This window comes from Epargyreus clarus, unplaced genomic scaffold, assembly GCF_041222505.1.
Source record: "Epargyreus clarus isolate Ecla_fem2 unplaced genomic scaffold, WU_Ecla_fem_2.2 ptg000001l, whole genome shotgun sequence".
In the NCBI taxonomy this organism is placed as follows: Eukaryota; Metazoa; Arthropoda; class Insecta; order Lepidoptera; family Hesperiidae; genus Epargyreus; species Epargyreus clarus.
In genome coordinates this window covers 7,091,640-7,108,903 of record NW_027332209.1, presented here as the reverse complement: position 1 = coordinate 7,108,903, position 17,264 = coordinate 7,091,640, and the positions used below count along the sequence as shown (strand labels likewise).

General features: G+C 32.9%; 1 protein-coding gene across 2 annotated transcripts in view; it reads right to left on the bottom strand.

The window, feature by feature from the left end:
• Positions 1–17,264, bottom strand: part of Sema2a (Semaphorin 2a) — a 483,298-nt gene that overhangs the window by 140,916 nt on the left and 325,118 nt on the right. Inside the window, exon 1 of one of the 2 annotated variants that reach the window (XM_073075433.1) lies at positions 4,405–4,665. The exons of the other annotated variant lie outside the window; for it this stretch is intronic. The gene's annotated coding sequence lies outside the window, so the exon portion shown is untranslated. Of the gene's footprint in view, positions 1–4,404; positions 4,666–17,264 lie in introns of those variants that run through there. 2 annotated transcript variants of the gene reach the window in all.

The window sequence follows — 17,264 nt, the reverse complement described above, 5'->3', positions numbered from 1 at the left end:
GGTGTATTAATATTTGATCCATTCATCTGTTTTCTAATGTTGAATTGAGTAGACTTTTAAACAAGTTGTTTGAGTAAGATTATTTAAAATAATTACATATATTAAGGAGTTTATTGTATGACGTACTTTATAGTTTTTAAATAAACTTACTATCTACGTACATATTTCATATGTAATACAAAATTCTTTTACAGATTTAACTGTATTCAATAAAATGATACATGGTTTCTCCATTAGTCGCTATTCAGGAACTAATTGTGTTGTGTTATAGTTTCAGTGCAGAAATAAAATTAAGATTTTTGTAGCATACTTTTTTCAAACTTACGTTGGGTTAGACCCAAACGATGCATTTTGTAAATAGTAATAATGTATTAATAATTTTCATAATATGTACGAATATTGCTATATATTTTATTATTCGTATTAAAGTATTAAATATCAGGAATAGGCTTTTTGACGTCGGGGATCGTTGCTTACTTCCAAATAGATTACACGATTTAATGCTATGTTACATTACGCATTTCGTATATTTATTTGCTCTACAACTCAAAATCGAACTCTTTAAATATAAATGTGTTTACAATATTAAGATGTTTACGATTAGATTAATTAATAACAGGCGGGTGGCTCGAGATCGTGTTAGGGGCAGCATGCAATAACTTATTAATACTGTTCGGTTACATAAACCTCAAGTCTAATTAGTTTCTGGAGTACAAAATCAATTAAATGTTACTAACGGGGCCCAAACCGCAACCTCAAGAAATGCTCAGGGATGATACAAAGGGACTAACAACTACTAAATAATATAACTATAAATAGCATTCCTTTATTTGGATCAAATGTGTATACGATACGTATACGATTTTAATACAATTTGGGCACAATATTGTATTATTAACGGTTATGACCCTTTGTTTCCCCTCTCGCACATGTACTTCGCTTACTAAATATTTTCGGGCTAAAAATAACGTATCTCTTCTTGTAACTTTCAAAGAAGTCTTGTCGTTATAAATTTTTCGGATTCGCTCTTACAATCGTATTTCTATGACTAGACAAAAATGAAAATAAAAAAACATTTTTTTAACAAAATTGTAGAGCTATTTTGTGATTTATAGTATAAATAATATTACTATTTTATGTGCAAATAAACTTTGTTATCTTTTTATTAATATTATTACCTACGAGTATTTTATTTATTTAACACTTTTATGTCTTCAATAATAGAAAAATAAGTGGATAGAGCTGTGTTCGTATGAATGATATGTATTCAAATAACGCTTCATTTTGTAATGTTCACTTATAAAGTTTTAGATTACTTGCTATTACGTTCTCATATTCTGTGCTACAAGTATGTAAATAGATATACATGTCATCATTTTTGTTGTTTCTACGGTTATAATTCCTTATGTAGAATACCTTTAAGAAACGGATCATTCGTACTTTTGTATCTGAAAACGCCAAAAGTTAACCCGAAAGCCTAAAATAAAGTATCATCCTATTAATTAAAAAAATATTTTCTTTATCATAAGCTTGCCAGTACAATGTATAGATGCTAAATTCTAATAACAGGCTTCTGTAACATATATCATGATAAAAGTATATTATACTCTGGCCCGAGTATATTATAGTGTTTTTATCATACAACAAAATTAGCAATACATTTGTATGCTTTATGTATGACAAAATAATTAGCGACAAAAAACTTCTAGACTTATCTAATCAATTGCTAAGTTACAGAATCATAGGTGCATCGGCTGCCAACAATATTGATTCCGACATCCATTTACTTTCATCTCGTGTAAAACGAAATCTTCTATAGGAAATATTATCAATAGTTACAAGATACCGCGGTCGAGACGGTGGATTCTGCCCACGTACGAAATACACGTAAACGTCTGCTTTTCGTATTATTGATACAAATAGAGATATCAATTGTTTTGGACAAGGAGATATAACGCAAGGTATTCTCTGTAAGTAAGGGGTGGTCGGGAAGTTAGCTGTGTAGCTTTTATGGGGTTTTATTTCGTATGAAATGTTATGGGTTGTAGGGATATTATGGTGGACTGAGATTAAAATTGATTTTATCTACTTTGAAAGGGATGAATTGAGGTTATCGATTGTAGGTATGCCCTTTTCCAGGAACACTAACAGAAAAAACTTTATTCTTTCACAAATATATGAGTATAGAGTTTTGTCTTAATATCAATTTTAGTTAGTATAAAAAAATATATTTAATAAATGAATGTCATTACCCCATTTGCTTCTTGATACGAATCTTTTGCTATTACAAATACAGAACGACCTAAGGTCATATTCCCAGGTCAAATGCTAGTTTTCACTTATTTGTAGTCCATGAAATTTAATAAAAAATCGATATTTTCTTTCAACGTCAATACAAGTGTAAGTAATGAATTTCTACTACCCACATGACTTCGAAAACATACTGATATCATGTTTTTACAGCTGTTACAAGTATCATACAAAAATATATCATAAGATATTGAATTAGGAATTATTTACATACACAAGTAATGTTATTTTCTTTACTCTTGAATAAAAATAATACCTACTCCTTGTTGTTACTTGATAAGCTTATTAATATGGAAGCCAACAATATTTTGAGTAGATATTATTATAATATTTTCCTGTACATGTTGAAAATAGGGAGTGGAAGGTTCATTACTTTTTTTAAATAGCATATTTTATCTAATAGGTGGAGATTTGATGGTGTTAATAATATCTTAAAGTCTGGTTGGTGAATTAATGTTAAAAACAAAAGAAAAGATTAGTCATTATTAACGTTACTAACATTAACGTAACAGTTTTTTGTTTGGTGATTTATATAAAGGACTGGTGTATTTACATAGCATAAAATATAATTGCGAAAAAATCGCAAAAATATTTCATGTTATAGAATAAAACTTAGATTCTTATTATAACTATAACTAAATTTTTTGAGAAAACTATAGTGAACAAAAAATTTGTTAAGTTCTTCATAAATCATTTTTAATTTATTTTTAACGTTATCAACTCATTACTTTTCGTGGTTGTAACATGTCTTCTGTCAAAAAATCAACAGATAAGCAATAACGATACTAGGAACATTTTGTATCCCTTCAATATTTTCTGTACATACAAGGTTACCAAGAAAATATTACCGAACCTTTTATATCACTATTTTTATCAATAAAGAATAAAAATAAAATTGCCTACGACAACAAAGCTTAAAGAATATACCCTAATTGCCGGCACTTTAGACAACGTTATTAGAATACCGTACCATTTGGATACATAGATGAACGGTCTTTGTTACCGTCACAATAGATTTTTTTGACTAAGTATTCCCTTCTCTGTAACAGTTGAAAATGTAGAAAGGACCGGAAATTGTAAATTATCCTGTACCTGCTACTTGCTAACGAAATTATCACTTTTTGTAGGCCTAAAATTCTATTGTACACCAAATAGAGAGGTCAATTCTGTCCATTCTATGACAATGATTTATGTAAATAGGTATTATGATATATTGACTAATATCCATTAAGTTATAAAACTGTATATTGTAAGGGTATATTTTCATTACAATACTTATTAGTTAATTTATGTTAATAAAAGTATTTAATTGCTGGTGAGAAGCAATGTAGCAGGAAACTATATGAAAATAAAGAATTAGATGAAAGGATATTATGTTTTTTTAGAAAAGTAAGATGTCATGGAATGAATAGTCAGAGAAAATAAATAATAATAATTGAATATTTTACTATATAAAATAATATTTCAGGAAAAGTGAACTTAAATTATAATAAATATGTACATATGCTATTCTGTAAACGCGTATTTTTTTTAATATTATTGTTATTACAATTTTGATTTCACATGAAATATGGAAATTATACTAAACGCCCATACAATACTTGTTGTCAAAACATATCAAATTTACAAAATATACTTAATGGCTCCAGATTGACAATACAGGGGTGTCTATTTTTGGAAACGTTTTCTGTTTATACTTGGCCTGTATTCGGCTATTTTGTGCATTAAGGTTGTTCAACTCGTGGAGAGGAGTGATGAGAAAGATGATTAGTGTTGATATATGAGCTTTTTTAGCTTTTCCAAAATTTTATAAGTAAACACTTCTAAAATTTAGTTAATTAAATTCAGTCTTAAAATTTTCGTAACAATGCTTTAATTCACTTTCTCATGTAAACGTTGAAATATTGCATTTATGGAACATTCGTCGTGCACCAAATTTTCCGTTTAACGGCGCTTAGTCACGATAACAATACCTAAGAAATCCTTTTAACAAATTTTAAACGGTTTTTTGTTTAAGTTTCATACAGCTTTAAAATCTGCCGGAGTTTTTGGTGGATACAAAATAGACTACACTGGAACAGTGTAGCGACCAACCTCCGTAGTCCGTTGAACCAAACACGTTGCTATTTCACAAAAAAATAAACATCACTAATTGTCATGTAACAAACCAGTCACTTTATTCCTTTCAAAATCATATAACACCTTTCAAAAATATTATCGAGCTATTCAAAAATATTTTTCATAGAACAAGTTTTTGTATCGTAGAGTTACGAAGAAGTTAGACGCGTAACCCGTACACACATCCGTCGGGTGTGCCGGCCGGCGCAGAACTAGCCCGCCGGTCTCATTCCGTACAAAAGTTTTAAGTCATGGAGACGGCAAAGCTATGTCGCGCCTCTACAACTCACGCACACAGCCATGTTTGACACCCTATGCACAAACACGAAAGCGAGCTTCCAAGTTCACTAAATAGACGAACACAAACACTAATGCACGCCAACACCGTCTACCCCCTGTTCATGAGACGGGGGAGCGAGAGAGCAATATCAACAACGTATTTAAACTTGTGCGTGCGAGGGAGAGTTCGCTATTGAACAGATGTATATCATTTCACGCAGGTAAGTATTGAAAATGTTGGTGTGTACGAATGAGACGGCTTACAAATTTAGCAAGCAAAGCCGGTCGCGTGCGAAAGGGACAGGAAGTGTTCAAGTCACCCACTATGCATTCCTTCCTGATACCGGCGCGCCGTCGTACCTTTCGATCGTTCAAGTGGCAGATGAAGCTTTCAGGGCTGTCACTTTGTATGACAGACGCACAAACGTCACACGTTTTACCACGTGATAATGGTTCTTTATTTTTTTATATGCAATATTGATTGTAATATAAATTTTATGTTGCTTAAATATAAATAAGACTTTCGAGGTTAGATATGTAACGTAACCTTCCTTTAACAAGCAATAATAATAAATGTGTGTGGTTTTAGTTTTAATGTTCTTATTTTATATATTTTTATATGACAAACGTAACGATAAGTCGACGGGGTAGTAATTGTCTATTAATTTTGTTGTGTTAACAAAAATGACTAAATAAAAATTATAATGATAAGAAAATGATTAAAAGCATAAACACAAATTCTACTGGTAATTATACAGTAGAAAACTTGCAATGCTTTATTTTTATAATCATTCCTTTGTTTATCATAATTTTAAAAAAATCCCGGAGCCTTGTATGACTTTGTGTGGAATTTTTGAATGCAATAAAAATACATAAATACTGGATTTTAACGTGAATGGGAACGTATGATCAATATTCAAAATATTTTTTGATTTACCCATATAAACTAATACTATCATGGACGGAAAATTCAAATATTTTTAAGGATATCTCTTTTATTATTGTTTAAGTGTCAACCCTGTACAGAGATGTCACAAGTAGCAGGTACAAAGAGTAACTAGATAAGATGCACTGAAAAATTTGGCCAAGAGCTTTTACGCATTAAAGTTTTGGTTATACTTTTTTATATCTCAATAGGATTTGTCTACAAAATTTGGAATTAGGAATGTACGTGCCAGATTTGGTATTTGATTAAATTATATGAATTGAAATGAGAAATAAAAAAAAAACTTAATGCTTTTACCCTATTTACAAAATATGTAGTACGTTGAATACGTACACTTCACACACACACACACATACAAAATAGGATATTCTCAATTAAAAATATATTTTTAAAACACAGAAAATATTTTTTTCTAAAAATGTTTCCATTATAGATTTAATTTCGAATTCATAGTTGAACGGAAACTAATAATTTTATAAAATCTTATAATGTAATTGGTAAAAATGCAGAATACCAAATTACCTTTAACCTATTATTAGCTTTAACCTATTCAATAATAGATGTCAAATAGATTTACCACATTTTATACAATGTTTTGTTATCAATCAATCAAACGACGATTTCGTCATTATTTACATTGTAACTACATTCTTAATTATTTACATTGTAAAATATTTTTATTATAAAAAAGCTTAAATAAACACAAAATCCGAGCGAAACAAGACTATAAAACCCCACAACATCACAAAAAACTTGTATGAAAATAATACTCTCGCCCAGCATGAGTCTTTAAGGTAACATAATTTTGTTTATAAAAAGAGGTCCGAAGTTTGGCGGGTATCAGAGAGCGTCAGGCGAACACTTCTGCGAAACCGGAGCCTTCGCCCCCGTGACCGGCCTGACGCTAACTCGCCGCGACACCATATCACAATATACAATATGTTTCCACATACCCAACGCACAAATTAGTATTATGTTTACACCTCCCTTTTTATACCTTTTTCTTCCTCATCAAATGTGACAGCTCGACTACGCCCAGATTCCAACGCACAATGTAGAATCCTCTCGATTCTAACGTTATCACATGTCCAAACTCTTATCGGACTCGACGTGGCGATCGCTCGAAAATCCAAAAAATACACGTGAAATATGACGTGTTTTTGACAGCTTGACACGGGTAAAGTGTTCGCGGTACACTTCATTAACTTTTCGGGTCTCAGAAATCCCTAGTGCGAGGCTGTGGTTTCCACAAAAATTCAAATTGAGACGTGTTTCGCGTCAGATAGACCTAATATGTATGTATAAACTATACGAAATTGCTTCATAACTTTGTTTTGAATATAAAAGCGTACAAAGGACTTTATGGCAAACATATTTTTCTTTAATCTTCACTACATTTTTCATCGTTTAAACGTGTCTGTTTATTCGTACAAAGCGATAAACCTTCAGGCTGCTAGACAATTTCTCCAACAAGCATCTTTATCACGATACGAATACCTCGGATAAGACAGGTTGTACATTTTTGCTCGGCTCCATAATAATATAAAACGGCGGCGCGACTGTTTATTTTAGACTTAGCTTATTTTTATAAATATTTTTTTAGAAAATATTATTTTGTACGTTTTTGTTATGATCCTTTTTAACGCAGAGTACCCTCGTCCTTTACGTTAGAATTTTATAAGAAACCATGTTTGTTTTAAGCGTATCATAAAAAAGGAATATAACGTAATGGATCGTATATATACCAAACAGTAATAACTTGATGATGAAAAATTCTGTCACAGATTCTAGAAGACCATGGCTTGTATCGCAGACATTGAATTCTGATTTTTCGAAGTTATAACCCTGTTACAAATTAATAATTTGTTGAAAAAGAAGAAAAATCATCACCAAGTATTACATAATGACCTGCACGGTGAGAGTGAATTGACTGTACTAATAAGTACGAGTAAGTGCCCATTGAAATAACTCATCATTATGCGGAAAAATAGTGTTAAACTATGGTTTAACTTTGAAATAATTTTATAACAATACATTATAATCGATAAGCTCCGCCTCAAAGTTTGAGTACAAATCAAATACTTACTTAAAATAAATTATTTCACCTACTTTATACAATACAAACCAGAATAACGTACTTATTGAATTATGCCCAATCCTTTAAATAATGCACCCTCCAGTATAACCTTCAATTGTTTTGACATAACGCGTCTGAATGTCGAAATGAAGAGAAAGAGGCGTATGGTTCTTAAGCGCGAAATAATGACGATGCATTGTGGCTTCCCAGGATCAAGTAAGTCGCTATTATATTTCTTAGAAGGAGCTCGACAATGGCGTACCACGGCTTTGCTGTCAGCGATACAATAAGCAGCTGTTCTTCGTTTATTTTGTAGAAGCTGCACAGTAAGACGTACGGCGGATGACGTAATGCTACCTGTCCCTAAGAGTCACTAAAGAAATATTCTTGCGACATCATTGCTTTACCGTTCATATCCCTTTGTATTGGCTTGTCTGCTAAGATCTGCTGTAATCCCTAGACGTCTTATTTGTCGAACGAATTCAAAATAAAATAATGCCACTTTCGAGATAGTCAACCGGTTACGTGTAAGAGAAAAATATCACGTAGCGCTTTATTGTATCGTCCGCAAAAATTCCGAATGCGCAAAGTGCAACAAAATGTAAGGCTCGGACGTTGGAGATAGTAGCATCGCATCATTCACGTATTTCTATGAATTTTTATGCGAAAACACGATGGGCAATCGTCCGGCCGCTTTCCGTGTGGTCAAAATATCGCGAATTGTGGAGCGACTGTGGAGAATATAATAGTAGCAATAACAAAAGTGAATGGAGCTGACCATTGATTTTGATTTTACGTCAGCCAGAAAAAGATGAGTGCTTTTGTGTCGTATCCGCAAAAGTCTGGCTACTGGATGTCACTCCAACATTTCGCCCACCTGCTATGTAAAGTTCGATGGAATTATTGCGTCGACGTGCCGACAGGAATACTAAAAGATACACCATTGTTGGGATTGTCTGTTCGGCAAATTGTGCGTTTTGAATTGCGAGCAATGGAAAAAATTATTCAGTATTACAATTATATTTGAGATAAAATTCGAATAAAAACATATATCAAAATTTCTATGATTAATATTTTTATATAGTAGAAGCATCAAATAGGCACGAAGTCTGAATCAATAATTGTCTTTGTACAGACATCTATAATTAAATTCATGGGAGTCCTATCTATAGCCCAGTAAAATAGATAAATAATGTTTTTAAATATTTTTAAACCAAAACCTAGTAAGGTACTGCTGCGATAAACATCCCTTGATAGCATTTACCTTTTAATCTTTCTGAAACAATGATATAAAATAATAAATAAAAAACATGGAAATTGCCCCGGCGCGCGGCGGTCTGTATTCGTATCCTTGACTTAATAAACGTCCAACTGGATAGCTGGCGGTCACTGACTGACGCTAACTTGATGTCCGCCTGACACCGGGGAGAACTATGAAAGAACGGTGTACTGTTTTATATTTCAAAATGAAACGTCCTTCCGTTTATAATTTTAATAAGATTATTTATCAATACTATCCACGTTTGGTAGCAGTTTTTTCCAAAGGTATTAAAAAAAAGTTACCAATATCTCAAGGCTAAGTTAGAACTCGTAGTTTGTCTAGCTAAATATTTTTAAACAAACACAATAAGGGACTCGTAATATTGCATTGATAAACATTTATTTTGTTTATATTTCAAAAATAATGATATAAAATAATAAAGAAACATGGACATTGCCTAGGCAGTCTGTATTCGTATCCTCGACTTAATAAACGTCCAACTGGATAGCTGGCGGTCACTGCCTGACGCTAACTTGATGTCCGCCTGACACCGGAGAGAAGTAAAAATGATCAGTTTACTCTTTTATATTTGAAATTGAAACGTCCCACTTACCATTTTTACCCGGTTACGGAGGGTAATGTTTTTCGAGTGCATACCCTGCAGCACAAATGACTTGACAGATTTTATTATATGAGATGTCGCTGGATTATTCTTAATTTTGGGTGTAATAGACTATATTTTTAAGCAGTTCGGTTTTTGTTTCTACAGTAATTCTCTAGTAGTAGTAGTAAATACATTTCTGTAGTAGCAAGAGACCGGAAATGTGTCGCGAGTTATTATCAATTGACATTAAGTACTAGTCAAACGTCATTTTATCCATTTAGTGTTTTATCTATATTAAATGGGATGATTATTATATGGTTTATTAAATTGCAGATTTACTTCCGCTTAGCTATCTGTCCAACACGTGTTAAGCTAAAGTCCAGGCAGCTAGCTGGTAGCAATCTTGACGCTAACTCGACGTACACACGACGTTATACGAACACCTCAGACGATCGACTAGTTCTTAATCGAGACGTTTCAATGCATTTGCGGTAAGGTTCGTATTTCCATGAAAGTTCGTATTAGGATAACGTATTTTTGGTATTTGTTCTGATTGGGGTGCAGCGTCAAATAGCTTGCGGATTTCATCAATTGATCATATTGAAATATTTAAAAACGCTATCATGATTCTCAGTTTCAACGTACCTATATCTTAAATATAGGTATAACATTTTCTTTTGGGGTCTCACAGTCAAAGTTATTAATTAACACTTACTCTTTTTATTTTTTAACGACGCTTATTTCAAAACACCGTAATCAAACGAAGTTACAACTACAAAACGCGTCAAAAACAAGATCTTAAAACGTTAAATTTAACGTGTTTATAATCACGTCACCCCAATCATACCAACCGAATAAATTATGTCTTTATTACTACGCAAGATAAAAGTATCCGGTGTTTTAAGTATCGGAATCGAGGTGTAATCAATCAGGCGTCAGTGTTATTGTTGTGATTTGTTGTGGCGTCCGTTCCGGCCCAATCGAGCGCCCTCTAGCGGCCATTAGTTTGATTAGCTCGTCCGGCCCACGCACGCTGATTGTGCGAACGCTCGCTTTGATTGATTCCTCAAATGGCACCCATTCCGTGCTCACTTCGACCATTGATATCGTACGTTGCGGCTTAGTATTAGAACCCAGGTGGTTTGCGTCGATTATTTTAAATTTATCTGTTACATAAAAATTTAAAGGCAGTAAAGCTTTTTAAAAGTCATTTACTTGATTACTGAAAGAAATGATAAAGAAAACTCACCCATTGCGAAAAATCCTATGTAGCAGTTAGAGTTGTACCATGTACATGGTACAAAACTAAATAAAAATAGCAAAACTAATTAAAATTCAATTTCAATTTAACTCAACCCATATGGAGATATAATGAGTGCATATCAATTTGCTAGCATTGCATTCAATTACATAAAAACGAATTACATAAAAAACAACAAACCATAACAGATGGGACCGGTGAAAAGGTCAATAAATAATCTGCTTACTTATTTTCAAGGCACAATATGTATCATACGCATGAAATGTTGTTTAGTCCTGTCTCACTAACCATTTAGTCACGATCAAATACTAAATAAAAAAAAAAAAAAACAAGAGCTCCCATTCTAAGAAGCCGAAGGTGTTTTATTTAAAGGGGAAAGTGCGAATAGCAGTTGTTTACCCTAACAGAACCCAAACGTTCAATGTCAATGCAAGGTAATGTTCGGTGGGACAACTTTCCGAACAAATGTAGGCGAGGGTGAAGTCGGACTGACAAAAACTTGACGAATAAAGACGCAGATGGACCTCGGATCCCCATAAGGCGCCCGTTTGAATGACGATGTCATGTTTATTTGGCTTAAAAAGGGAGACAGTACTTTTACACTGCGAAGACACGTTTTCTTCCTGAAAAGCGTAAGGTGAAGTGTAGTTCTAACATGAATCTTTTAGTACGGTGTAATAGGACGGTCTAGCTAAGCAAATAATTTAAGATTAAACTTGGGAGAATCGCACTGTAAACAAATGTTTTTTTCTCGTATTCTTATTTGGTATTCATAGTTACAAATTCATATAGTTACCGTTGGTTTTGTAATAAATTTAATAATATGTACAGTGTATTTGGTAAAAACAGTCACCGATGTTCTCCAAAAGTATTCCTTAACTACAGGAACGAAATTTAGTTACGTTTTCATGTCCCGTTGTACGTTTCCAGAATTGAGTGGGTGAACTTATACAAAGCTTTCCGCAGCCCAAATCGGAGGTATGTTTAATTTTAGTGAAAAGAACTTTGGCGCTAAATTAGTTTTCGTTCAATCTCGCGCACGTGATCTGATTGAATAATTACATTTTTCCTTTCACGGGCAGGTCACGGTAGAGATGGGTATCGCTTCGATCGAGGGTTTCGTTAAATCGAACTCGAGCTACAACTCACGAAGTGGACCATCAAACTGCAGGAAAAAGGACAAAACAAAATGTATAAAGGAAATTGCTTCCACAAATCCACTCGTATCTTGGACAATAAACGTGGAACGGCGGGCCGCCCTAATAGCAATGAAATCACGAAACCAAAACTGTCTCCCAATCGGATTCTTGTGATATCGAACTTTTACCATCATAAGCAATCCGGTTCTATGTTATGGTGTATTAGTAACTTACAATCGTAATTTGATGATAAGAAACTGATTTCTGATATTTTGGTTTAATAAAATGAATTCTAATAACACATTCAGTATTTTACGAACATTTTAATGTAATTATACCAAATATCTTGAGATGTGTGTATATAATTGCAGACACCTTAATGCATTTGGACTAATTTGGTACTTATTGATTCGAAATCGAGTGGAGACGAGAATAATACTAGTAAAGTTTATTTTTCGAAATACTTATAAAGTTGAAAATAAAACAACACTGAGATTAAATAAATCTCCGAAAGACATTTACTAGTTATTATGCACAGCTTCACCCATGGGCCATGTTTAAAGGTCCTATGTGCTAATCTAGGTCATATGCCACCCGAATTCCAAGTTTCATCTAAATGCCTTTAATAGTTTTTGCGTGAAAGAGTAACAAACATTCATTCATTCACACAAACCTTCGTGAGAATAACCAAGAAAGATAGAACGAAATTAAATAGAAATAACACCGCCTATTGTGTTAATTATAACCACCTACGTAAGAATTATGTACGTCTAAAGATAATCCTTGGAGTAATTACCAGTATTTCAAATTACATAGCCGGTCTCGCCTCTAGTATTACTTATTATTTAATTATTGGAATCCAACCTTAAGCTACTTATTATTTCCCACACGTGCTCTACGTAGAATTTTCTGTAAGAAGTAAATTAGATTCTTCGCAGGAACATTATGAAAATTAAATAGCATTTTGCCTTGGATACTCAACACCTTTCCTTTGTTATAAGTAATTTATTCAAGTTGTATAAATATTGTTACTGTGAAGGTGGTAGCAAGCTTCGATGATCGTGCTTCGATTTCTGAGGTACCACCGCCACCCCAATTTCCGTGTAATAAAAACATTGTCCAGTGCTTTTGTGTTCTGGTATTATTTATGTGATAAGTAGACACACTTTTAAGAAGCTTTCCAATTTAGTCCTCAGGAATAGCATTTGCGGCGGATTTCAGGGTATTTATAGATGTCCGTGGGCGGTAGTTGCCACTTATCATCAGGTGTACTGTTTGCTCGTCTGCTACTTCAATACTATATGAAAAAGACGAATCAAATCTAAGTATCTGATAACAGATGTAACAGATCCTACAAAGATTGCCTAAGAGTTTACCTTGTTGTTATTTTAATTCTTGGGGTGTCGTGAGGGGTAGCAATTTCGGGTTTTACCCTGAGCAAGTAGATGACTAAATAATGAATATGTTGAAATGATCTCTATCCGATTAAATGGTCACTGCTGCTTGCGGACATTAATATACTTTTGGGTAGAAAAAATCAAACCGGCAAATTGTATAATTCCCAAAATGGATAGTAATTAACGTTACGTTATGTTCCATGTTCTTGTTATCATCCAAAAACATTTGTATAGTGTTAGAACAGAAAATTATACACACTGTTATAATGTAGAAAATTGCCTGTCAGACGCACTAAAGGCTGGTCAAAGGATAAAGAAGGCTTAAGGAAAAATATAAATGCTTTTTGTATGTAGTTGATAATTCTTTTTTATACGTTATTTATATATTTATCTTATACTCGGAGTATTAATATACAATGTATACTAACTATGTATTAATATAGGTATGCTTATATTTTAAGTTGATGGCGGAGTTAGTGAAATAAATATGCTTCATAAAATTTGGTCAAGTGCGAGTCTACCTCACATGTGGATGGTTCCGTACCACTTTATTTTTTTTTTATTTAGAGTAGTATTTTTATCATATCAACTATAAAAGTGCATTGTGCATTGTAAATATTTAAAGTGTTATTCCTATTACTGAAAACTACCCGTGTTTCTTGGCAACTACACTTTTCAACTATTTTTATTCGTCGATTAAAAATATACCATCACTTTTATAGTGCAGGTAAGTCTGAACTAACCGCTAAAATTTTACTCTTTGTTGCATCCACATTTATACTAAACCTGAATCCGTAGAGCTAGTTAAGGTAGAAGACGGCATTATAAGTAGACAAGTCAGACAAATTGTTGTCGGTCACGCAATTTTTCACTATCAGCATTTGAACTTGTGTCCCCTGGCTTGGACGTAGACAGCTAAATCACTGCCACGACTGTGGATCTTACTTACGATACTGTTTAGGGTAGTAAATTTACCATAAGTTCTAAAATTTCAAGATCAAAAAGGAACGGTAATAATACGTTCAACGCTCAACTCTATTGTATGATAGCTTTGTATTATTCATTCATTATGTTCATCATCGAATATTCTATGGATTATCTTTAACCACCGTCAAGAAGACGGCTTTAAGTTGGCCAATGATTGCTGTCATTTGCTGTCATTCTGCTTGTGCTTTCTATTATCTAAATCTTGTTGTAATTAATTTAGCACCTCTTATACTTAAGCTAATAAAATTTTAGTAACAAAACGGAGACTATTTAATTATTAAGGCTTAGCTTGCGTTTAATTATGATTTGAGTATGTCATTGACAATAAAATCTGTAATCCTATCATGGTATTCATTTTTTATGTGCTATTGTATAGCGGGTTACAGAACATACATACTAATCATATAGAGCTCACAGATATATAGACATTATAAGGTTTTTACATTTGCCTAAAGAACCCTAATGAGCAGGTTGGCATATAAGGGATATAGCATTATCACTTATTAAAATTATTTCTGAAGTACCTTGAACAAAGTTTTAAATTTCATTTTCAAGGTTATTCCTACGCAGTGTTCTCGAAACTTCGAAACTCCGAAGGTGTAGAAATTGATAGAAACTCGTTTCTATTCAAACGAAGTTAGTCGAGATCGTTACACTTAACAACGAAGCCTCATTTAATGTTCAGAAACTGAACACGTTTCAGATTATTGGGGTACATTGGAATATGTTAAGTTACAATTAAATTTGTGAGTTGGCAATATTAAGAATTTAACCCTAAGAGGGTTAAATTAAATAAGGAAGAAAAATATACATATCACGATTTCTATACATTTTACAAATTTAAAATAGAGAGTATTTTTAAATAAACTAACGTACATAAATAAAACCTGACTTACTTCATTTTTAGTAAGCCTATTTTTTGTGGGCCAGGGGGTTACTACCATCTCTAAAAGCAATATAATTTTAATCATACAATGAAATTTCGTACCATAATTTGATTAAATTTATTAATAATTAGTTTCGATGCAATATTGAAATAAAACTTTCCTGAACTATGCTGGTTTTTAAAAGATGGTGGTAGGCCTCTAGTAGGTTACTTAATTAAACTATTTTCATACAGACATTTCCAACAAAATCTATACTAATATTATAAAGAGGAAAACTTTGTTTGTTTGATTGTAATGAACAGGCTCAAAAACTACTGGACCGATTTAAAAAAATCTTTCACCATTCGAAAACTACATTATCCACGAGTAACATAGGCTATATTTTTTATATAAAATATATTTGATAAATAGATTTTGAGGCGATACAAAGTTTGCCGGCTCAGCTATTAATAAATAAAGTAATTTATAGTAATAACAATAGCACTATTAGCATGTAATAACAGGAATTTTGTATATTATTTAGCTCATTTAATTTTTAAGTGCTGTCAAAATTGTATATTATGAAGCGCATTGAATTTTATTGTTGCACATAAATATAAGCAAATCAAAACATAAAATCTTAGTTGTCGTTTATATCAAATGGCAATCTAAAACAGTAATTCAGCTTTCCGACTAAAAAGGGCATTCGGAATATTTCAACGGCGAATCTGCAAATCTGAATGTCGCTATTTATAAGCGCCAAGCTCCATATTGTTCGCTAAACATAAATAGTCTCCGACTTACAATGAATAAGCAATGCGAATAACAGACAATTGTTCTAGAACATTCAACTTGATGCGAATTGTGGCAATGGATTAACTACTCAGTACGAACCAACGAAACTTCTACTGGGAGGGATCATTTCTCTAATATTCAATTTAACTTTGATACTTCGCCGTCTAACCAAACCGATGACGGCGCTGTGACACTTTCGGATTTTCATAGGAACCAAACGATGGGAGTTCCCGGTTCATTCCTTGGTCAGACAGGTATCTAAATGATGAATTTAGTTTCCTGTTCTGAGTCTAGATGTTTGTGTGTCTTTGTGTCTCCATGAGATCCACGACACAGGAAATCCTAGTGTGGGGCTATGAGTTAGAAAGCGTCTGTTTAAATATACACTAGAAGTAGATGGAATATAGGAGGAAAATTATCGTCCATGATTATTACCTTACTTATTACCAATTAGTAATAAGTTGTTCTGAAAATATGTCAAACGTCAATCGATCCGAAATTGTGTCAATGTGAAGCGGAATGAAAGTTTTTGTACGAAAATCTTGACAATGTCCTAATATTTAATCTCTTTGGTTCAAACCAACGAAACTTCGACTGGGAGGGATCATTCCTCTAATATTCAATTTAACTTTGATACTTCGCCGTCTAACCAAACCGCTGACAGCTTTGTGACGCTTCCATTCGGATTTTTATAGCCACGGACTTATTTTTAGGACCACTCTAAAATAACTTTTGCAATAAAAATATCTTCGCAGTTTAGATTGGATTCCATTTTTGATTTGTATATATGCAAATTTTAATAGAGTGGATTTATATTTTGGGGCCTAAAAAAGATGAAATTTCAGAAACATAAAAATGTTCTAACATCGTATGTACAGTTCATAGAAATAACAAGTGAATAAAAAAAATTAAGAACTAGCTTGATAAAAAAATATTGTCGAAACAAATTAATCCCTTGTATTACCTTGTACTATAAGGTAAGTCCAAATTCCTATGATTATAATTTCATATAAATACATACATAGATATATTATCCTACTGACGTAGGGAATACATACAACTAATTGATACATCAATGCCTTTATCGTTCATTCGATTGTGACGGATAGTTCGGGTCTTAATGTTTTGATGCTTTATTACCGCTCGCAACCCAACTATCTACCGGATGACATCTTGACTTTTGCAGTTTGCTTTGCCGTCTTACGAATTTTCGATCAGGCCACT